The sequence below is a fragment of the Pezoporus occidentalis genome, unplaced genomic scaffold, assembly GCF_034315485.1.
Source record: "Pezoporus occidentalis ecotype Australia unplaced genomic scaffold, CSIRO_AGI_Poc_V1 ctg21, whole genome shotgun sequence".
NCBI lineage: Eukaryota > Metazoa > Chordata > Aves > Psittaciformes > Psittacidae > Pezoporus > Pezoporus occidentalis.
In genome coordinates this window covers 222,370-247,501 of record NW_026913964.1, presented here as the reverse complement: position 1 = coordinate 247,501, position 25,132 = coordinate 222,370, and positions in this window count along the sequence as shown.

Below are 25,132 nucleotides of genomic sequence, written 5' to 3'. Positions count from 1 at the left end.
ATGAAAAATAAACCCAAACCTTAAAACACCTTCCCCCCCCACCCCTCCCTTCTTCCCAGGCACAACTTCACTCCTGATTTTCTCTACCCCGTCCTTGGCCAGCAGCGGGTCCGTCTTGGAGCTGGCTGGCATTGGCTCTATTTGACACAGGGGAAGCTTCTAGCAGCTTCTCACAGAAACCACCTCTGTAGCCCCACTACTACCAAAACCTTGCCACATAAATACAATACAGAATTAGTTAAAAGGAAATGTGGTTTTGGTACTTTTAATAGGTCTTGCTAGTTAATATAGGCTCTTTGGGTCTAACCAAGTCCTCTACTTCCATTTAAGAATAAGTGGGGAAAAAAAGAATGCTATTGCATTACTATATCTCATTAATTATCAGGCATTATGTAGTAATTGATGTGAGATTTGTAAGGATGGAAACTTTGTTTACTTCTGCAGCACAACAGAAAGTTTATATTCTGAGCCCATTCTCTATGAGTAGGGCTAAAAAAAAAAGAAAACAAACAAGAACACCCCCCCCAAAAAAAAACCAAGCCAAACACTTTATTTTTGCTGTGAGAATGATCTTTTATTTTCTTTATAAAGTGCTACCTAAACTGAATAGTCTTAACCAGTGTGTCAGATTTTTTTTCCGAATTTCAATTCGGCATGTCTCTTATTCTTTCACATTTTCATATTTTTCACTTTTATTTCCTTCCTATTAATCCTTATGTTTATAACTGGTCCAAATCCCATGCTCAGGCAAGGCCTTTTAGAGCTGGTTGCCCAGGACCATGTCCAGATGACTTCTGAATATGTCTAAAGATGGAGTCTTTCACTTTTCTAGGCAACCTGTTCCAGTGCTTCCTCACTGTCATAGCAAGAAAAGTGTTTCCTTATGTTTAAATGGATCCTCCTGTACTTCAGTTTGTGCATATTGCCTCTTGTCCTGTCACTGGGCACCGCTGAAAGCCTGTCTCAAATCTTAACACCCTGCAGTCAGCTATTTATATACATTGATAGGATCTTCCTTCAGCCTTCTCTTCTCTAGGCTGAACAGTCCCAGCTTTCTCAGCCTTTCTTCAAATGTGAGATGTTCCAGCCTCTTCATTATCTTTGTGGCTCATTGTGAGACATGTCAGTGCCTCTTTTGTACTGTGGAGCCCAAAACTGAACACAAAATTCCAGGTGTGCCCTCACCAGTGCTGAACAGAGGACAACAGTCACCTTCCTTGAGCTGTTAATACTCCTAATGCATCCCGGGATATAATTAGCCTTCTTTGCTGTAACAGTGCATTGCTGGCTCATGTTCAGCTTGGTGTCCATGATGATTTCCACATCTTTTACAAAACTTCTTTCCAGGTGGGTGGTGCCCAACACATACTGATGCCTGGGGTTGTTCCTCCCTAGATGCAGGACTTTGCACTTTACTTTGTTGAACTGCATGATGTGCCTGTCAGCCTGCTTCTACAGCCTGTCCAGGTCCCTCTGGACGGCAACACAGCCCTCTGGCACACCAGCCATTCCTTGCAGTTTTGTGTCACCTACCCTATCCAGATTATTAACGAAGATGCTAAACAGGACTGCCCCCAGTACTGACCCATGGGGTACACTGCTAGTTTCTGGTCTCCAACTACATTTGTGCCAGCTTCACAGCTTGTCTATGAGGATCTTGTGTGGAGATACTGTGATGAGTAAATTCCTGTTTGTTAATCAAATCTTGCTTGCTTAAGAGTTACTGGAAAATTATGACTGTGATGAGTAAATTGCTTATCTCCCACAATAAGAGGAAACAGTTTAGCAGACACGGAAGCAAAACGGGCAGCGCTCTTAACAGTATCTATAATCCATCAGAGAAAAGGTCTACAAGATCAGCAGCCCAAGAATAGGGAACCTCGAGCGGTAGCGTTCACCACACAAGGACGAGAAAAACTTAGATGGGAGTAAAAGAAAGTCAGGGAGAGTGGAAATTACCGGATGGCAGAGTAGTACTACCGAAAACTTTGGCTTGGAAAGTTATGAAAGAATTCCATAGGGCCACACACTGGGGAGCCCAAGCCTTAATAGATCAGTTCGCCCTAAAATATATGTGTGTTGGAGTTCATAACGTTGCAAAACAGGTGATAGGAGATTGCTTGATTTGCCAACGTGTGAATAAACAACACCTCTGAAGGCAGATACCTGGAGGGCGGGAATTGGCGACCCGTCCTTTCACTAGAATACAGGTAGATTTTACTGAACTGCCTAAGGTAGGGAGATATAGGTATTTATTAGTAATAGTAGACCATTTGACACACTATGTAGAAGCATTCCCTACTGCTAGAGCCACAGCCAACAGTGTAGTGAAAATATTACTGGAGAATATAGTTCCAAGGTGTGGGATTATAGAAGTCATTGACTCTGATAGGGGTCCTCATTTCATTTCCAAAATAGTTAGGGAAGTGTTAGCTCCTATTTGGACAAAGTGGGAGTATCATACCCCGTGGCATCTGCAAAGCTCTGGATGAGTGGAAAGAATGAATGGGGAAATTAAGAAACAGTTAACAAAAATTATGTTAGAAACTAAAACTTCCTGGGTAAAGAGTTTACCTCTAGCATTGTTGAACGTGAGAACTCAGCCAAGAACTGATGTAGGGATATCACCCTTTGAAATGTTGTATGGAATGTCATATGATATGGAATTCCCAGCCGAACACCCGAAGGTAGAGGATGAATATCTTAAAACTTACATCGTACATTTAATGCAGAGAAGGGAAGAATTGCGCAAACGGGGTATGATAGCCCAGAGACCACCTCTAAATATGTTCATACACTCCATTAAATCAGGAGATAAAGTATTAGTTAAAACATAGAAAGAGGCATCTTTAACTCCTCGATGGGAGGGACCATTTCTTGTTTTACTTACCACAGAAACAGCGATTCGTACAGCCGAATGTGGATGGACCCATGCGACACGCGTCAAGGGACTGATTCAAGATATACAGTGGAAAGTGACCAGCCAACCTGGGGACCTTAAGATCACATTGAAGAAAGGGACATAAAGTATAATTAAAATGTGGCTGCGGGAAAGTCCAGAAACATTATATACTTAGATTTGACAGACGGGTCCTCTTAGAAGGAATACATAGAACTTCTGCAGGAAGGGTTGTAACTTTGGATTGGGATCAAACAATTGAAATTTGCAAAATTCGATTTGGGTGGAAACAAAGGAAAACCAGGAATAGAAACTGATTATTGAGGATCAGAAAATTGGTGGGCTCATAGGTGCCTTTAAGGGCGGCTACCTATATCCAAAAAGGGAGATGACTGGAACAAGGGGAATATATACCCGAGAGCCCTAAACTCTGCCCTCAAGAATATTAGGATTCAACTATGGCCAAGTCCCTGAAGACTGCGACTGCTGCCGAGAAGAAAAATGACCTCGCTGCTCCAGGCAATGGAGTAGGCGATGGAGGCAGAGGCGTACTAAGGTGGGGATATAGAGGGACCATAGCCACCAAAAGTTTAGGGTGGAAGGAGGTGCAAATTAAGTGGATGGGCCAGGTGGGTAGTAAAACCCCTACCAAATTTCAAGGGAAGGATTGGAAATCCGGATTTATGAGAGGAGGTAACTCACCAATTTTCTGGATCATCTATTGGATATGGGGATGGACATTAATCCCGGTAAAAGGATATGTCCATCAACCTTTCAGGTGGACCTTGTTCAGATGGGAAGATCAATGAATAGTCCGAAGTGTAATCACATCAGGAAGGCCCACTTTTACTGCTAGCCTCTGTCAACTAGTGCCTAGAAGCCCGTGTTTAGATCGTGTGGGATTTTACTTCTGCCCAAGCTCGAATCCAGGAAAAGGATATTGCAATTACCCCAGGGAGTATTATTGTGCCTACTGGGGATGCGAAACAATAGCCTCAGATTGGGTCCCTGGAACTCCAGACAGGTTTTTAAGGGTACAATGGGGGCCTTATGGATGTACCCCTCCGGAACGAAATTGGAATGGAGGAATAGTATTGGCTCCCCGTGGGAGAATCAAACTGGGAAACTGTCAGCATCTTATGATTAATGTAACGAACCCTTTCAACCAAGGGTGGATAACCGGGAAAACTTGGGGGGTTCGATAAAAGGAACCAGGAGCCGATAGTGGAGGCCTCATTTTAATAAAGAAGGAACCAATCCCACAAGATCCTAAACCCGTAGGACCTAACGAAGTATTAGCAGAAAAACCATCAGAAGAAATTCCTGAAATAGATGAAGTGGGGGTTAAAAATGACACAATAATTTCCAACAACTCAATGATTCTCGTATTAAATGACACTCAAAATCCTAAGGACAAAAATCCTAAGGACAGTAATGGAGACAACTTTCTTTGGAAATTAGTGGAAGCTAGTTACGAGTTGTTAAATGCCACCAGTCCCAACCTAACCGAACATTGCTGGCTGTGTTATGGGATAAAGCCTCCTTTTTATGAAGCAGTGGGAGTTACTACAAAGGCTAGGCATGTAAATGGTTCTAACCCAGCAGAATGTATATGGGGAAAGGAAAATCAAGGGATAACATTGACTCAGGTCATTGGAAAGGGCAGATGTGTAGGAAAAATTCCAAGACGTCAAAAACATCTATGTGACGTTAATACAAATGCTACTAAACAGAAAAAAACAACTAAGTGGTTATTACCAGCCAAAAACGCCAAGTGGGTTTGCTCAAAAATAGGTGTAACACCTTGCCTGTTGCTAGAATTGTTTAATGATTCCTCAGATTTTTGAATCCAAGTAATGATAATACCAAGAATTCTTTACCATCCTGAAAATTTTATGTATAACCACCAGACTGCCCAAGACCATCACCTGTTTAAACGAGAACCTTTCACTGCATTAACGATGGCCGCTTTGATGATCTTGGGAGGTGCAGGAGTAGGTACAGGAGTAGCCTCATTAGTAAAAGAAAGTAAAGAATTTCACTCCTTAAGAATGGCTGTAGATGAAGACTTAGTCAGAATTGAACAATCCATAAGTGCCCTAGAAAAATCTGTACAGTCGTTATCTGAAGTAGCGTTACAAAATCGAAGAGGATTAGACCTAATGTTCCTACAAGGAGGGCTTTGCGCCGCACTTAAGGAAGAATGTTGTGTGTATGCTGATCATACTGGGATTGTAAGGGATACCATGACCAAGTTACGAGAAGGACTAGAAAAAAGAAAAAGGGAGCGAGAAGCCCAATGAAGTTGGTATGAGTCATGGTTTAATTACTCTCCATGGTTGACTACACTACTGTCTACCATTGCAGGGCCCTTAATATTGTTAATTCTGGGACTAACTTTTGGCCCCTGTGTGTTTAATAAAGTGATTGCAATTGTGAAAAACAGGATAGAGGCCGCCCACTTGATGCTCATTAGGGCTCAGTGTGAGCCACTAGATAAGGAACTTGCAGTAGAAGATGCCTTAATTTTAAGCCGTGTGGAACTCCAAAGATTTAATGAACAAAATGGTAAACAGAAAAAGGGGGGATTGTGATGAGTAAATTCCTGTTTGTTAATCAAATCTTGCTTGCTTAAGAGTTACTGGAAAATTATGACTGTGATGAGTAAATTGCTTGCTTAAGAGTTACAGGAAAATTATGGCACTTTGACATTTTGCTTATAGACCACAGGCATCTATTAAAGTAAGCGATGTATGGGGAAGGAGATAAGGAGCCTTCCTCCCCACACCCACAGGAAGGCAGAATGAGACCCCTTATCAACAGGCCACACAGACGCAGAGTACGTCAAGAAGTGACACGTATATCAGATGAAGAAGAGTATAAAACCAGTGACTTTGGGGGAGTGGGTTGCATGCCGTTTGCAGAGCAGAGACTCCCCGGCCGCCCAGCACTGTTTTGCTTTCTGTTGCTTGCTCAATAAACCAATTCGATTCATTGGTCTGGTTCTCGTCAATTTATTTGAGCCACATTTATATCAATGGCACCAAAAGCCATAGTGAAGTCTAGGTAGGCAGTATCCACTGCTCTCACCTCAGGCCAGTAGTTCAATCATAGATAGCTATCGAGTTGGTCAAGTGGTGGTGAATCTGTGCTGAGTACTCCCAATGACTTCCTTGTCCTTCATGTGCCTGGAAATGGCTTCCAGGGTTAGTTACTCCATCACCTTCCCAGGTACTGAGGTGAGGCTAGCCAACCTCTAGTTTCCTGGGAGCTTCCCTTAGAGGAAGTACTGAGATCTCATGTTGTATATGAAGTGTTTCCATTAGTTTGAAACAGTTACTTTCAAACAAATATTGCTAACCTTCAGTTTACTACTGGAAAAGCCTAAGTGCTAAAAATCTCTTTCTATGGCTTTGTAGAGTATTTTGATTCCTTAAGTATTGCTTAAAATACTGGTATCTCAAACATTAAAATAAATGGTATCTCAAACATTCAAAAAACTTCAGCAATTATATGAAGTTGCTCTGATTCCTTTGCATGCCTCACATCAATGATCTCTCTATTCTTCAGTAAGTATAACAAAAGTCTTTCCTAAAAAAGAATCGTTGCTATTTGTTAGTAACCATTAGTTATTCAAATAGCTAAAACCAATTGATTTTATTATAGTGATCTTTCCTTCCTCCTGTTTGAGGCCATGACTTCTGGCCAAGATCCCAGCAATCCTCCCTCAGCTCTCTACTCTCCTTTTCTCATCCCTTTCATGTGCCAGGGCCTCCCTTGGTTCTGGACCATGCAAAAATATTACACGCTCTGCTCAGTGCTACCACCTACTGTGCAAATGCTTTACTCAAAATGCTAGGCAGGACTGGATCACTGGGTAGCAGAAAAGTTTATGTCTCTAGTCCAAGGCAGAGAAACTTTCAGGGCAGTCAGAGCTGGTAAACAGCATTCTTTAGGAGGTTCTGACTTAGAGGGCTCTTACAGAGCTTAAATTGGATTCCTAGCCCCTATTCCCTGAAATCATGGCATGCAGATGCTGTTTCTGGTTTAAGGTGAGCTTTTCCTGCAAGGCCTAAAATACCATGACTCATTTGTAAGATCTTGTTTCTCTGCCTTCCCCTAAGTTACACAGCAAGGCAGCTATTTAATGTAGGGAGCTCTAGCGCAATCTCTTCTATTCACCACTTTCTTTATTAACTCCCACTACCACTGACAGCGTTCCCTTGTATGTCCTAAGCAGCACACGGTTTAACACTCTTCTGCTAGGCAGGAAGAAACTGATTTGTGTCTATCCAAAGATGAGGATACAAGGAGAGGAAGAGATAGCACTCTGGAACTGGATCTGGTTTTGCCAGTTGTTCAACTGACAAGAGTTTATGGCAGGACCTGTGTCTCTCAAGGTACCCCAACAACCGTGGACCAGCACAAAGTTACTATTTCGTCTGCACCAGCCTGTACTGTAGAAAACTAGATACGGATCTATGGTTGTTTTCATCACCCTTTAAGATCTGATACTCTGAGTGACTGGTTGCCTTATCAATGCCAAAAGCAAACTCTGGTCAAGCACCCATCTTCGTCAGTGCTCTGCTTCTGTCACCTACTCCATGTAGCTTTGCACTTTCTCTGCTGTGTAGGCCTTTGTGTAGACCAAGTAGGCACCATACAGCTTCAGCCATTTCTCCCAAGAACAACTTGATGTTGCTAGAAAATAATTCCCACACCTTATTGTGGTAGCAACTTTGAGATGTTGATCATTTTCAGGTTTGGCCCCTTTAAAGAGTAGGAGGATGGCAGCCATTCTGAATAGCAACATTCATAAATGGCGGCCTGTTACCCTGTTTCTTTAGGTTAGTTAGCAGCATTAGAGCACTGCACAGTTTATAAACCTGCCCAGTATGTGAAGACTAGGATGGAAAGAAACTAATTTGATGGGCACTTTCCCCTCTGAAAAGTATCTCTTCTGAAGAGTATATAATACTGCAGAGCCGCTTCGTCTCTGTGAAAGGAAACCCTTAATACTGCAGGAGTAGGAGGTCTGATAAGCCAGACAAGTAGGTAATTTGGAAAATAAATCCTTTCATTAAGCCTAGCAAGTGCATACAATGTAAAGGGGCAAGATATGTTTTTACTCTTCTGGTCTATTTGGTACAGGATAAATAGGTAATTAATATGGTACTTAGGGACCCTTCACATTCGCATTAGCTCATGTGTTTGGGGATCTTAATTTCTACTCAAAATAATTGGACAGGACTTTCCCTTACCGAGTAGCCTAGGAGTGTCACTCTGTGTCATGGTAATTAACATGAAAATCACATCTTCAGAAATTTGGAGTGGAAATAGGTAGATGACTCCCAAATAGCCAATTTTCACCACATATTTCCGTGAGCAGAAGTAAATAGGTTTGGTAAATGTTATGATAGCATATTATGGATAAGTGGTATAATAGCAAAATTTTCTGTTGTCTGGCTATAGGCAACAGTTTCTTGCTTTCCCTCAGTGTGGATCAGGAAATCCGTTTTATCTGACAGAGAATCCGTGTGCCTTGGCAGTTCTGCAGTTTAAACTTGACTGCTCACCCAGAAATCCCGATTGTAAACGTCAGGTAGACTTGGCTGCTTCTACATGCACTCCACTGTCCCTTAATTGATTAATATTGCTTCATTTATAAAGTTCTGCAGGCAGAAGTGACATTTGTATGGTTGCATTTGGATGGTGTTTGAAATATTGCTGAGTACAGAATGGCTGTCACATTTAACAGCACAGTAACAGCACTACCCATATTTTATATGCAATTGTGCAAAGTGATTTGAGCATTTCTGAACTTGAAAGCCAAAAATTTCTTCTTCAATCTACATTAAAATTAATTATTTAGGAAAAGAAGGTTCATGAGTTTTCACTTTTGACTTCACATTTAACAGGAAAAAATTGGACCTGGCATAAATAGGCAAGATATACTGCTTCATAGAAGTCATTCCCTGGATTTACACAGGTGCAGCACTACAACATTATCTACTTGTAGATGAATATTTATGCATATTGCTTTAATAATTTTTAAGAAAAACAAATACACAATTTCAGTGAGAGTTATCTTTTCCTGTTTCTTAAGATTTTGCATTTTATTATGATCTGTAATTATTTTACCGAAGTGTTTCTTAATATTCCATATTAATATTCCAAATAAAGAAACATGCTTCTTTATTTGGCATTTTTAAACAAAAACTTAAGAGCAATGAATAAAGTCCTGTTTAACATCCATATTCGAGTTTTAGGGTCATTTTCCCTTCACTACTGGATTCTTAGACCCAGACAGAGCTTCCAAAGGAGGATGCAGCTTCTGAACTCAGCCCTTATCTGAGTGCAGTTACAGGGCTGTCGTATCACTGGGATAATGAAGACAGGTTAAGGTAGCTCACATGGCTGGGAAGCATTGGTGGAGTAATCCATCAAGGCAATATCCAGCTGCTGATGCACATAATTTGCTCTCATATATACCTTATCAAAATGAATATCATCCAGTGTTATTTCCCACTGCTGTAAAAGCACGACATAAGGTTATAGCAAAGATGAGACAAATGGTGATGAAAAAGGTGTAAGTGGTAAATTTAAGAAATAAAGGATGAGAATTTGCCAAAGGTAGTATTAAGTGAATGACCTTACTTAACAAAAACAGGAGAGGGATGCTTACTTCTTTACTGGCATCTGATTGAATTTAAATAAACATCTTAATATAAGTATAGAATCATAGAATAGTTAGGGTTGCAAAGGACCTTAAAGTCATCTAGTTCCAGCCCCCGTGCCATGGGCAGGGACACCTCACACTAAACTACGTCACCCAAGGCTCTGTGCAAACTGGCCTTGAACACCGTCAGGGGTGGAGCATTCACAACTTTCTTGGGCAACCCATTCTGGTGCCTCACCAGCCTCACAGTAAAGAACTTCTTCCTTGCATCTTCACAAGCATGTCAAGGTCCCTCTCAATGGCATTCCTTCCCTCCAGCGTATCAACTGAACCACACAGCTTGGTGTCATTGGCAAACTTGCTGAGGGTGTGAACAATCATAAACAATAGTAGTGCTTTAATAGTGTAGTATTAATTATGGAACTGCCTTGTCACTGAGTGCTCTAAATGGATCATCATGAATTGCTGATTTGTTTTTTTCTTTGATGTGCATTGATGGCAAGGTGTTAGCTTTTCTTTCTTAAAAAATTGCACCTTCTCCATTGCCTTCCTGAGCTAAATACATATGAAAAATAAAATTAATATTTAATTTAAAGGATTGCTTCAAAAAGAACCCCCATATTTATAACCATGAGACCTAAAACAAGTCTTAGAAATATGGTATGCTTAAATACCTGAATGCAAAAGTTGAGTTCACAATATGCTTTTGGGAAACTAGTAACAGAAGGAATATAAATCCTTTTTTTCATGGTCAGTGAAAATGTGAAAAAAATATTTAAGGAATTACTTGTTTACTGGCAGAGTATCTTGGTATTCTTTTTTTCTCTATAATGGTCAGTCAGCCCAAAGGAAAGGGAGGCAAGATACAATTTATTGACTTTGTCTACTAGTGAATTAAAATAGCATGGGGTTTATAGGATGACAGTTAATCCTGTTTGGGATGAGATGGGAAATCACAGTCATCCAAATAGAATGGCAGCTATATTCTGGAAATCCCTTTGCAATTTGTGTTTCAGAGGAAGCATCCCTATTTCAGGAAGGATGTGTGTATGACTAGTTGTAGAACACATATGTATATACCCCCCTATTTAGTATGGGGTCAGGAAGTGTGCTGAGAAGCTGATACATACTTCTAGACTCTCTTTGTTAGATAGAAAAAGTACTACTTGAATTGCAGATGCAATGATGCTATGTAAGAAAATCATATTGACGAACTGAGTTTAATGTCTTTTTTTCAGTGCCGGAAAAGTTTCTGTTAGGGGGCACCAAAATGATTTTTACTGAACTCAACTAAAACCTGCTTTTGAACCACCATAGTAGTTGTTGAAGCCCACACATACTTTAAAAAGAAATCCCAAAGGACTTTTACCTTTCTTTCTTACTTCTCACAAACTGGACTATAGAGCTATCACAATTAATTTGTTAGTTTCTTAGCTAAAAAAATCAAAGGGAACATTAGTGTAATATTGTCTAGACAGAATGAAGTATGTTGGACAGTTGGATAGTACTGTGTAATGATGACCTGTATGTTTATAATATGACTCACCTACCATCGTGCAGGAGATAAGAAGTTTCTGTGTTGGGATTTTTCACAGTTTGAACACATCTTTCATGATACCTAGCTAGATTCCAAACAGCTGCTCTTAATTTTTTTTAATATCTGATCTTAGGTATCTTTGTAACTTTTCATAAATTAAGGCTTTTGTTACAAGATGTAGACAGCATTGTGACTGTAATCTAGAAATAAGGCTTGGCTTTTAAAAAAAACGCTGACAGTTTCATGGGTGACTCATTTCTTTGTGTCATCTCAAGAGTTTATAAACAACACGAGGTATCTGGAGCTGATACTGGGTGAGAGTTTTAAGCTCTTCCCCATGTGTTTATTTCTGTTGCTTTAACAGATAGCAACCGTTCTGTAATCTTGGACTCCAACATGATGATTTTCCCCTACCAGCCTGGCCATCTTCCCTGAAAAGTCTGGTTTAATGTATGGAAAAAAATGAAAAAGGAAAATATAAGAACTGTTCTTGGTTTTGTACTGATAAAGTTTTATGGATAAACTCTTGCTGTGTCTAGATTTTGAGTGAGCACACTTTAAGTGGCCCAATTTTGCAGAAAAAGGGAATGGGCTGTCCCATGCCAAGCAATAGAGCAGATCAACAAATACCATGCTCATTTATTAGAGCTGGAAATACATGTGAAGGAATTTACAGCAAGAAACTCCCAAACACAGGCCAATGACCACCTAGAACAGATAGTCACAGATGTGTGCTAACACTTTTCTCAGTACCATGTATGCAGAATAAATGGGGAAAGCTTAGTTTGAATCAAGGAAGATGCTCTGTGTTGTTACTTAGCAGTTTACACCTGAAAAATGTTGACTGAAGATTTCTGTTAACTGGTAAGAATTGTGCTACTGACTATTGACTAGAAACCATTTTCATGTTAACTTCATGTTGTGGCTTAACCCCAGCAGGCAACTAAGCACCATGCAGTTGCTTGCTCACCCTCACAACAGTCTGCAGCGGGATGGGGAGGAGAATCAGAAAATATGACATATGTAAAAACCCGTGGGTTGAGGTAAGAATAGTTTAATAATAGAAATTAAAGTAAAATACAACACTACTACTCCTACTACTAGGAAAGGAATAAACCCCACCCTCAAGAAAAAAAACAAACACAAGTGATGCACAGTACCATTGCTCACCACCTGCTGCCTGATGCCCAGCTAGTCCCTGGGCAGTGATCAGCCCCTTCTGGCTAACTCCTGCCAGTTTATGTACTGAGCATGACGTGCTGTGGTATGGAATATCTCTTTGGCTGGTTTGGGCCAGCTGTCTTGTCTCTACTCCTTCCTGGCTTGTGCACTATCTCACTGGCAGAGCATGAGCGACTGAAAAGTCCTTGATTTAAAGTATGCAGTACTCAGCAACAACTAAAACATCAGTGTGTTTATCAGCATTGTTCTCAGACTAAAGCAGCACTGCACCAGCTGCTAGGGAGAAAATTAACTCTAGCCAAGCCCAAACCAGGACACTTCAGCTCATTTGTACATAGTATTTCTAGATAATAAAAGTAACAACATTCTGCTATTCCCATTTGGGGACTACTATTGTACACTAGTATCTGATTTTCTATGTGATGGCAATTTGGGAATAATGAAATGAAAGAAGGAAAAGACAGAAAAGATGATTTTATAGAATTTATATAATTGCCTCTAATAGCGGAGCAGAATGACTGCTTGTAGTGTCAAGCAATGCCAGGCAATCTGTTCTGGGACTTGGAATAACTCTTTGTTGTTTTTTACTGATGAGAACATTTGTCATTTGCAATTGCCAGGCTGTACGTGTGTTGCCATTAGATAAATTCTCAGTATGCATCTTGAATATTTTCTTCCTACGGAACGATTTGTGGCCAAAAGCAAATCTGAGTAACTAATGTCTTCTCTAAGAATTTGCTCAGAAGAAGATTTCTGTTTTCCACTCAGTCTGTGGGAACACAAATCCACGTATCTTACATTTTACCAGGGTGCAGCAATACTGCTTTTTCCTATCTTATTGATACTGTGCAACTGTGCAGCAAGATTCAAGGGAACAGGAATAAAGCAAATAAAAAGCAGCACAGTCCTGTAGCTTCCTGGGATAGGGCACTCATCTAAGAGGTGGAAAGACCTACATATTCAGCCTGCAAAATTCTAGTTCAGTAACTTTGTAATAAGCTGTCATTTAAACCCACGAGTAATTCTGGAATTTATACCTGTATTACATTGTCACCACCATCATTATAATTTCGTGCTTGGATGCATTTTAAAACTGATTAAGTTGTATGTTCTAGTGGACTTCACATAACACCAGACTAGGGAGATTCGTCATCAGGGTTCGTGGGAGGTTCATGGCCATGCTCCCATGTTTCTTGCAGTCCTCTGCAAAATCAGAAGTACTAAATGCTTACAGATCACAATGCATAAAACCTGAAACCAGTAACTTGAAAGATGTGTTTACAGGCATTTTTTTCATTGTGGAAAACTCTGAATGGAGTCAGTGTTTACTTCTATGTGCATATCTCTTGTCTACCAGTCCTTATGTCAGGAAATTGAAACTTTAGATTTCTGAGGGCTACGCTGTAAGAGACAACTTGTGTCATTAAATCAGAGTGATTATCTTGGTGTTTTTTTTCTGTCATGGCAGATTTTATTGACTAACAAAAAGAAAGAGAAACTTATCCTGATAGTTTTGTGTAATGCATCATCTTGTTCTGTGTTACTTAAATAGTCCCACCGTAATGTCTATGACTTCCACCTGTAACATGCTAGGGCAAGCAGTACGTGCAAAAGTGTGGTAGAAAATTGTCTTTGTGTAATTTTCGTTCCGTATTCATTCAAGGTCAGCTCTGTTGCTGCGTTGTATAGTTCATTCTCTGAGCTAGTTCTGCATGTCCACATTGCTTCTAATTTTCTCATGGGTTTTAATTATAACTTCATTGGATAGCAGTAGAGTTCCTGCCCTTTTGGTAGTATCACTGTGTTGCTTCTAGAGGCATGTCATAATTCTAGCAAGTAAACACCATGCTCTCTTCCCTCTGGGAGTAGCAGTTCTTTCCTGTTGGAACAAAGTCAATCTCCCCTTTAGCCAGTACAGTAGCATCCCATACAGTAGCATTGCGTGATTTTCACAACTAGGATTATTTGCTTTTGCGTCTGATGGCTCCTTTTATTCCCCTGAGACACCTCTCCTGGGAAACAGCTACCCTTTATTTCTGCCTGCTATGTCAGGTAGAAAGAGAAATTTAAAGCCTTCCAGTCATCATTCTTCTTCCATGTATCTGGATTAACCTAAATATTATTATTCTAACAGATTCTCAATGAACATTCATTAGGTGTCTCATGGCATGGAATGTAAAGGGAAAGTGTCTGCAAAGCTTAATTCTGGATCCTTAATAGGCAATATTTAAGCCATCCTGTTACTATTATTTTAATGAAACCTGTGTAAACCAGCTTTTCCTACTGGTAGTGCCCTAGAGTAACTTCCTGAGACAGACTGGTTGTCAGTGATTGCAACAGGCTCCCAGCAGTTCTGTGGCTGTAGAACTGTGAACAATGCTAGGAGAGAAAGTTGGTTAATAAATTACAGTGTTCTCTGGTTAGTTTATTGTGAGTGACCTGGATCATGGTGCATGCTTTACAATGCAGTAGTTTGCAGTGTCTTGTTTTGAGGGCCCACTTTGAAGTATGTTGGAATATATGCAGTGAAAAGTCAATAGGAAGCCAGCAGCTCGTGTACATTACTGCAGAAAAGTAAATAGCAAACTTTCAGAGGTCACAGACTGTTTTATTGTTTTTTTTTCAGTATTCTAGAATTTGAACAGCACAATTGGCTGACAGAGGAGCTAATCAGAGGTCAAGTTAGAGGGCATGAGACTGCCAACTGTCACCCTCTTATGGGAACAAGCTTGGGTCTGTATTCTTTGGGCTTGCCTGGGAATAAAGGGAGCAAACATGACAATAAAGACTGGTATTACTGTTTACAGACTTCCTGCCCTTTCCGCCTTTCTTTGGTCCATGAATTCCCACCAGGGGTAGGTCCTTCCTATTATTTTCCATTTCCTGTGCAATGTGTCTGTTTTTTCAGCCCCACCATATGATGCCAGTGAATTCTGACAAGGTAATACTTCTTAATGTTTATTCAAATAGTTTCATCTTTGGAACAGAGTATAAAGGCTGTCTGCTGCTTGTACTTTCTCACAGGGCTGGGAGACACATAGTGTTATTTTTACTGTAAGCAATGGTGAAGTGTCTCATCCGAAGAGTGCAAAGCTTTTCGGCATTACTGCTAGAGAGAGAGCTCTGTACAAAACTGTCTCTGAAAATGGTACCCATATGAAAGAAATTTACCTTTTTATTAGGAAAGTAGCAGTGTTATGATCAGAGTCACTTAGTATAACCCTTTCAAGCTCCCTCTTTCCCCACTGATCAGCTCCACCCCCAAAGAGCAGACACAGCTAGTCCTCTGCTGAAACTGAATCTTCTAGCTACAGTGATGCTTTTGGTATTCTTCTTCTGGCAACCTTTTTATTCATCTTCACTTGCTCCACGTGCTCACTTTCTTCATATATATTAAGATGAGACATGTGCGCTGCAGAGTAGGTAGTTGCTAGATGTAAGTGCTGGAGTGTATAATGTGACACTGCTGCTTCACCTGGGTTCTTGGAGATAGGGTGCCAAGTTCGGAAGAACTTCTTTCTTAGAGTTTAAAAATGAGGTTATAATTTCAGCATTTCAGTGTATTTCAAAGATCAGCTGATCTTTGAAAATTATGTTGCTAGTTTGAGGCAATACAAAGTAAACCAGATTAGCTTAAACTACTGCATAAATTGTAGAATTTACTGTATAAATTATAATACTGTATAAATTACTGTGGTTTACCTGCCCTTTCAATCAGCCAGTTACTGTGGGTTAACTATAATTTATCATGTCACCTAGCATCTGTCTGTACTCTGCTGGTGCTGTGTGGAGGAGAGATGAAAGAGCATAGCGGAGAAGTGGTGACTGAAAAACTGCCTATGAATACTGTCTCAGTGAGAAGCTGGAAGCAGCTGCTGCAGCAAACAGTGCTGCAGTGCATCAGTGCAGTGAGCACAGCTAATTACAGTGTGTGACTGTGTTTATGGGCTACACATGAAGATCCCTTAAACTCTGCCACCATTGTTGAGGGACTTCTAATTCTTACTTAGCAGAACTGGAAGCTGCAGATCTTGCCTCCACCTGTGCAGTGAGTCCTCTCTGCAGAGAGAAACCAGAGTGGTTGCAGGAGAGTTCCATTTGCGAGTCAGGAGTCCGTGTGGGTTTTGAGAACAGTTCCTTTAAGTGGATCAGTGCTGGAGCCAGGAAGTCTGTGAAGGAGCTGCAGATACTCCCTTTCTGGTATGCGGAGACAGATGGAACTGATTGCTCAAGCACCTTTGGCCTGGAATGATCTTAAGCATCCCAAATAGCATGTTTTCTCTCAGACTAGTGAATTAGTGTCCCAGCGTAGTGAAAAATAGGCCTGATAGGGTTCTGTTTTCTGGAAATTATATTCTTCTGTTTAACTAGGTGATACTATGTTTTCATATTACTGCCAGAACTGTTTTGTATTATTGCTCCTTAGGCTTAAATAGCTTGTACACATCATACCAATCATACCAATAATCATTTTAGAATTGGAATTACTCTTAGCATGAAGAATACTTTTAAAATGTTTTCTGTCTTCCTTCTTGATAGTTATCCTAAGATTTCTAAGCAAAAGTAGTGGCTGTAATACTCCTGGAAGATTTCCAGAGATCTGGATAAAAGTGTATAAATGGATTTCGTTGAATATCGCAGGAACATGTGTATGTATACACATGTACATCCACGCTTGTAAAGCAAAAAAGTAATCAAGGAGAGAATCTAAAAAAGACTATGATTCCTCTTGTATTAGCTTAATTTGTTAGCTCCACCCAACATCACATTGAATTGGCAGTAGTGCAAAAAATACGGTTTTATGTACAGTCTATTATAATATTGTAATGTACAGGACAAGACCTACAACATATTGAAGAATCAGTATCAGGTATAAGGAACCTTAGAGTTTCAGATAGAGTGGAAAATACCTTTATCTTAAGGTACTGTATCTTCTGTAAAGTAGCAGAAAAAACATTTTAAGCCAAAAATTACAAGCCAATGAGCCAATGGAGTACTTTATACACTACAGCTTATTTTTATCCAGCTGCTTCTAAGGTCCTATTTTATTTCACTGATATGTATGTATAAACTATTCCTATTGAAATGTTATTTCTGTTTCCAAAAATAGTTTTCTAGTGTGCATTTCTTTAAAAAATATTCTTTCATACAGAGCCAAACCTAGACATTTCCAATTAAAAAACCTATACTAGAAGATCACTGCAATGTTCTTTAGCTATAAAGAGCAGTGGTTATTTAATATGTAGTATTACATATTAAATAGCTATTAATACATATCATAGAATCATAGAATACCTTGAGTTGCAAAGGACCAGTAAGAATCATTGAGAGCAATTCCATGTTCCTTGCAGGACTACCTAAAACCGAGCCAAATGGCTTAATGGTGTAATCCAGATGATCCTTGAACTCAAACAGGCTTGATGCCATGACCACTTCCCTGGAGAGGCCTGTTCCAGTGACTGACTACCCACTCAGTGAAGAACCTTTTCCTTATGTCCAATCTGAACTTCCCCTGGCACAGCTTCATGCTGTTATGTATTATGTAGGGGCTGTAGTTCAGTTTAATAGGATTATTCATGAATTATTGCATCACACACCACCTATTTGTAGATAATAGAAGAGTGGTTTAAAAATAATTGTGATTCAGGGCCTGCACCCATCTGCACAGAATGATTAAAAGAAAAAAGTGAACAAATTTTTTTTATATGAAAACGTCATGCCTAATTATTCAGTATCAGAAATTTTCACTTGTTTTGGATTGGTGCAGGACTTTCTGTAAATTCTCTCCACTCCTCTTTTTCACAGGCACCAGAAACCAGATCTTTACTGCACCATTACTGTGAGATTCAGTATTTTCTGTGTCTCTGTCTCTCAGCCCCCTCGTGTGGTCAGATTGTGTATGGTCTTTCTTTTGTCTGTTAACTGGCCACTGGAATACAAAACCAGCACCTAAGGCGAAGAATTCTGTTTTATGTTAAAATTGAAGAGCAAAAATATCTACATAGCGGCCACAGCTTTCGCTTTTAGCACTTTTTCCGTTGATCCCTTTTCATAAAGAGAAACGATGCCATCTACTGGCAGAGGACAGTCCGCTTCTGGGAACTAGTTCTTAATCGAGCTTGTGCCTTCTTCCAATGAGGTACTAATCCTCCCCCTCCCCCCCCCCCATGTTTAATTCATGTTTATCAGTTATATATACTACATATATACCACACCGAGCCAATTATTTCTGTGTGAGGTCCGTGAGTTGTGAAGAGTTGAATCAGTAAACTATATATACACAGAAACTTTTTCAGCAAGTATTCGTTGGCCTTGTCTTAATTTTGCCTATGAAAAACTGAAGAAATTTGCTGTAAAACTAGGATATCTTTTTTTTGTTACCGTTTAGACAGCAAACTCAATTTCCAGACTTCATTAGAAGACAGAGGTTACTCAATCAGATGTCTCACCAGTAGAGTCAACAGGAAAAGACAACAGGTGCCTCCAACCCGGGTGTTCTTTTTTTTGATGCCTAGTTCATGAATTGGATGTAATAACATACTCTCTAGGAAGGTGTGACTATGTTGCTGCTTTGCAAGGATGGGGATGCCAGAACAAGATAACTGTCAGTGGCAATTGTCTAGATTTCTCCTTCTCTGAAATATATTTTGCTTTATTACAGTCCCATTTGGCTTCTTTGCTTTCTCCTTGCTAAACACAAAGTAAATGACAGTGTTCTTCCTCTTTTCGGAAAACTGCTGATCCTGAGGAGACAGATGGAAGAAGTTTCTTGTTTTGACAGTGCTTAATTTTACAGATTTTATGTAGGTCACAGGATGCTGGTGGTTGAAAGCCCAGGCCTTTTGAAGACTATGGGAATGCTTTTTCTTGAGTAACCACAAAGGGCTCTGAATGTGATACCATTCTCTCTGCAAAAGAACAGTATTTGTGTTGTTTGTAATATTCACCAACTGCAGGATGAATCAAGATGCATTTTGATTGGAAATAGAATGTTATTAATTTCTTCTCTGTGTAAACAAATGCTATGTCTCATGCTGAGGCTATTATGAAGTGCTTCATTTGTTGCTGGATATCAAATGCTGTGGACTAGAGGAAGAAGTTGCTTTCCATAAGATAGAAATAATATCTTTTGTATGATAAGATTGTCTTACAGGATGCTGAATGAGAATAGCACAGGTATCTAGCGAGAAAAAATTCTGACTTCCTGGGATTTTGGCAATTAAAGGTCAAGTTGTGGTAAACTCCACTTAAATTCAAGGAAGGAGGAGGAAGGAAACATGGTAAGAATTTGCAAAGAACCCTCTTTAGTCTGGCCTATAATCTTGAGTTCTCTGCCTTTATGTGACTTTGAAGCATTGTTTGAATTGAAAGCTTTCCTCCAACTGGTTAAGGTTGCTGCAGAGAATAGAATCTATCTGCCATGGTTTAACCCCAGCCAGCAACTAAATACCAAGTGGTATGAGCAGGAGGATAGGCAGAAGGTAAAACCCATGGGTTGATATAAGAACAGTTTAATAACTGAAATTAACAAACCCAACAAAACCACCACCACCAATAATATTAATAGGGAAAAAAGAAAACAAACAAACAAAAAACAAGAAGGTGGAATAAAATTCAGGAAAAGCAAGTGATGCACAATACAATTGCTCACTACCTGCTGACCAATGCCCAGCATGTCCCTAAGCTCTGGTTGGTTGCCCCTGACCAGTCCATGGGACCTGATGAAATCCATCCGTGGGTCCTGAAGGAGCTGGCAAATGAAGTTGCTAAGCCACTGTCCATCATATTTGAAAAATCATGGCAGTCAGGTGAAGTTCCCGATGACTGGAAAAAGGGAAATATAACCCCCATTTTCAAGAAGGGGAAAATGGATGACACGGAGAACTACAGACCAGTCAGTCTCAACTCTGTGCCTATCAAAATCTTGGAGCATATTCTCCTGGGAGGCATGCTAAGGCACATGAAAAACAACAAGGTGCTTGGTGACAGCCAGCATGGCTTCACTCAGTGGAAATCCTGCCTGACCCATCTGGTGGCCTTCTATGATGGGGCTATGGAACTGATGGACAGGGGTAGAGCAGTTGATGTCATCCACCTGGACTTTTGCAAAGTGTTCAACACTATCCCACATGACATCCTTGTCTTTATATTGGAGAGACATCAGTTTGCTAGATGCACCACTCGGTGGACAAAGACCTGGCTGGATGGCCGCACGCAAAGAGCTCTGGACAATGGCTCGATGTCCAGCTGGAGACCAGTAACGAGTGGTGTCCCTCAGGGATCGGTGTTGGGACCAGTCTTGTTCAACATCTTTGTCGCTGACATGGACAGTGGGACTGAGTGCACCCTCAACAAGTTTGCCGATGACACCAAGATGTGTGGTTCGGTTGACATGCTGGAGGGAAGGAATGCCATCAAGAGGGACCTCGACATGCTTGTGACGTGGGCCAATGCCAACCTTACGAAGTTTAACCATGCCAAGTGCAAGGTCCGACACCTGGATCGGAGCAATCGCAGGCAAAGCAATCGCAGGCACAGCTACAGGCTGGGCAAAGAAGAGATTCGGAGCAGCCCTGCGGAGGAGAACTTGGGGGTGCTGGTTGATGAGAAAATGAACATGAGCTGGCTGCAGTGTGTGCTTGCAGACAGGAAAGCCAACCATATCCTGGGCTGCATCAAAAGGAGTGTGACCAGCAGGTCAAAGGAGGTGATCCTGCCCCTCTGCTCTGCTCTTGCGACACCTCACTTGGAGTATTGTGTTCAGTTCCGGTGTCCTCAACGTAAAATGAACATGGAACTGTTGGAATAATTCCAGAGGAGGGCCACAAGGATGATCAGGGGACTGGAGCACCTCCCGTATGAGGACAGGCTGGGAAAGTTGGGGCTGTTCAGCCTGGAGAAGAGAAGGCTGTGTGGAGACCTCATAGCAGCCTTCTTCATTATCTGAAGGGGCCTATAAGGATGCTGGGGAGGGACTGTTCATTAGCGACTGTAGTGATAGGACAACGTGTAACAGGTTCAGACTTAAACAGGGGATGGTCAGGTTAGATATAAGGAAGAAGTTCTTTCCTGTGAGGGCGGTGAGGCACTGGAATGTATTGCCCAAGAAAGTTGTGAATGCTCCATCCCTGGTGGTGTTTAAAGCCAGCTTGTACAGAGCCTTGGGTGACATGGTGTAGTGTGAGGTGTCCCTGCCCATGGCAGGGGGGTTGAAACTAGATGATCTTAAGGTCCTTTGCAACCCTAACTATTCTATGATTCTATACTTATATTAAGATGTTTATTAACATTAACATAATACTGCCAAATATACCATTAAACCAAATCCCTAAGCATATCTGCATGTCTTTTAAATACTTCCAGACATGGTGACTCAACCACTTCCCTGGGCAGCCTGTTCCAGTGGTTGACAACCCTTCACTGAATGGAGAAATTTTTCTTTGTATCCAGTTTTTCCCCTTGTGCAACTTGAGGACATTTTGTCTTATCCTATCACTTGTTACTTGGGAGAAGAGACTGACTCAGAGAAAATTCGTAACTGACAACAGCAGATGTCATCCACTTTGCTAAAACAGTGTGGAAACTGGTTATCACTCAAGTAAAACATTTTAAATGTTTCTTTCTTGGCAGGCTAGCAAATAGGCTTATTTTCTTCATAGGAATTACTGTACCAGTTGGAGTATATTGCCTTCAGAGTTTGCATTGCGAGCAGCAGCGCGCAGTTACACTCTATTGAGGCTTGTTGTGATATAAAAAAGTGGTATTAGAAAGCGAAAGACAAACTCTAAAATAGCACCAAGGCCTCTAAATGAGATCGGTCCAAAAAGTGCTACTGAAATACTGTGTTGTGTGTACCTGAGGTTTCCAGCAGAAAATTCCTGAGGTGCCTAAAGATATGTTAATGTACATGCTTTATAATCAACGAATTTGCTTTAAGCTGTCTACATGTCCTGTGTCCTTCCTTGGCACTAGAAATTCAGGAATGAAGTGACCTTGCATTTAAACTCCCTGAAGAAACTGGTATGTTTGATATTTTCTGAGCATATTTAATTCCATCTGATAGTGCTGAGTCAGACTTAGTCCAACACTGACTCCAAAAATGTTGCTGCAACATGAGAAGATTTAAACATGAATTTTGAGAGTGTCTTCACCAAAACTGTGGGAATGTACTGGTGGATATCCCTCCACTCTTGTTGAGGCAAGATAACTGTGAGAATATCAGCTAGTAAATCAGAGGGAGCCCTGGCAGGAAAGAGGAAGCCCAGTTAGCTGGGAAGTGCAGAGACACTGAACACAAACACAGTGGATCTAATGCCTTCTGGTGATTGTAATGTAATGTGTAATAACTGCAAGTGTCTAGGTTATTCTGTGAACATGTCAACATTGTGATTTATGAAAAATAATCTGAAACAGCTTTCTTAGTTTCTGTATCAACTGGAATGCATTTCTTGATCATATTAAAACTCTGTGTTTACCATTACAATTCTTAGATGGTTAAAAACTGTTGTTTTCCACCTGAGTGGAACTTCGGTGGAAGTATAGGTGAAACAATAAGATTTACTTTACTGTGGCCCTTTTTCATGAGCATTTAATTATATTGCATGCAAAACTTCAGAATTTTAATTCTCTATTATGATATCTCAAGCCAAATTCTATAGAAGAGTGGTTTGAAATTGGTGCTAACAGCTTTGTTTATAAAGTGGTGAAACAAAGAGGTAGAATCACTGTATGGCTTGTCAAGAGAACTTTTTGCTGCCAAAATTGTTACTCCTTCAATGACAAATGCTCTTTTTATGTAAGATGTGAAAAGGTCCAAAATATGCCAGGTTGAACAGAGCCTGGGGTGACAAGGTCTAGTGTGAGGTATCCCAGTCCATGACAGAGGGGTTGGAAGGAGACGATTTTAAGGTCTATCCAACCCAAACCATTCTGTGATTCTATGCTGTATTTTTGTTAGGGAGATTTCTACCGCAGCTCCTTACATGGCCTTAGATTTCTAGTTTTCTTTTGCTGTATGCATCCTGTATCTGTTATGAAGTTTCTTAGCTGTCAGTCTTGGTGACCACAGCTAAACTGCCTATGATAGATCTAATCAAAACACAGCACTCATTCCTACTTAGAAAAATTGTTTGTTATGAAAAGATAAGATTTTTGCTGGATTATTTGGAGTGTACAAAAGCCACTTTTTACTCAGTGGTGACAGTTGATCTAAGATTAATGAATTCACATCTAAAATGTTACCTCTGTGTGAATGCCATTAACTGCATTAAAAGATCTTTGAGTTGAGGAATGTTATATGAATGAGAGGTTATGTAGTGTTTAGCACAACAGGTTCATGTCTGGGTATATAGATCTATGCTACTGCTACAAAATAGGAGAGCTAGATCTTTAAAAGCTCTTTGTCTTGGTCTAAGTTTGCCTCCAACAGATGTAATAACAAAACATTCATCAAAAAATTGTGCAAATCACCCATAAAGTTAAGAATATAAATTATTTTAAATTTATAGCAAAAAAGCCACATAGATTAAAATGCTGGAAAACAAAGTATACTTGTGCACTTAAGTATATTAAGTAAATTGTATTTAAGTGGACAATATCTTGTACTATTGAGCCTAAATGTAGAAACATAAACAATATTGTTTGTTTTTTTTGTTTTTTTTTCACATTTTGAAGTTCTGTTTATAGCCCTGTTTTCAATCCAGATGCTTTAACAGTCACTGGATTTTAGAATGATAATCATAACAAAATACACTGTGCAACAGAGTATGTGGCATTCTAGCCTACGATCACAGTCAAAACTAACATGTGACATGATATCACTATATTATCATGTATGAGAACGGTCTCTTTTTATGTTACATGAAGAGGATAATTTTCTTAGGAAATGGTTAGTAGAGTCTTATATTCATACCGTTGTAAGAAGGGCATTTGTCTACAAAACAGGAACTCCTTTTCCTTGCACCAGGAACTTGCCACAAGCCAAGACACAAACGTGAAGATGGGTGCAAATTCCACATATATGCAATCTCATAATCATTCTTTTTTATCAGCTGTGGCAAGCAGCTGTTGTTAATTCTTCAGCTCCTCCCAGAGCGTTTATTATTTGTTCTCTTCAGAAACTGCACAGAGATTAAATAATGACTATCCTTACTGAGTGTTTATCTTGGCCAGGCAGCTTTAAAGAGAGTACTGTTCTTTCTCTGTTGTAAGAAGAGTTTTCATTTTCAGTATCTCAGTATTACTGCAGTATTTCAAGAATTTAAAACTACTTCTTCATAACCATCAGCTTCTCCTCAGTTATTCCCCAGAGCCAGTCTGAGTTTTCTCTGTACTAAAGTGATCCAGTTTCAGAGGTGCTTTCCTCCACAAAAGGCAATCACTGATTACTAATGGCCTAATCTTTTTATTGAGAATCTGTGTGTTATGTCGAATAAACTAAAAGTACATGTCTGTATTCTGATAAATGAAATATCATTCACCTGTTGAGCTGCATATTAGTGCAGCTTCTTACAATACAATGCTGGAAGGCAAAAATCCTCTGTTGAGGATAAAGTTACGGCATTTAGTAAGATACTTGTACAAGCAGTGGGCTGTATTTGTATGTTGGAAGGACAAGCAGTGCACAGAGCTGGTAATTATTTTCTAATTTTCACTGTTCTGAAGATGAATGTGTGCAATAAAACATGTTGTGAGGTGTGTATTTTTAAATGAAAAAATACTTCAGTACTTAAGGAATAGAATAGATGTCTATACCAGAGGGCATAAAGCATTTAATATAACTGCAGACTTGATATAACACAGTTGGTACCACTTTGTGTACTACTAGAGCTATAGT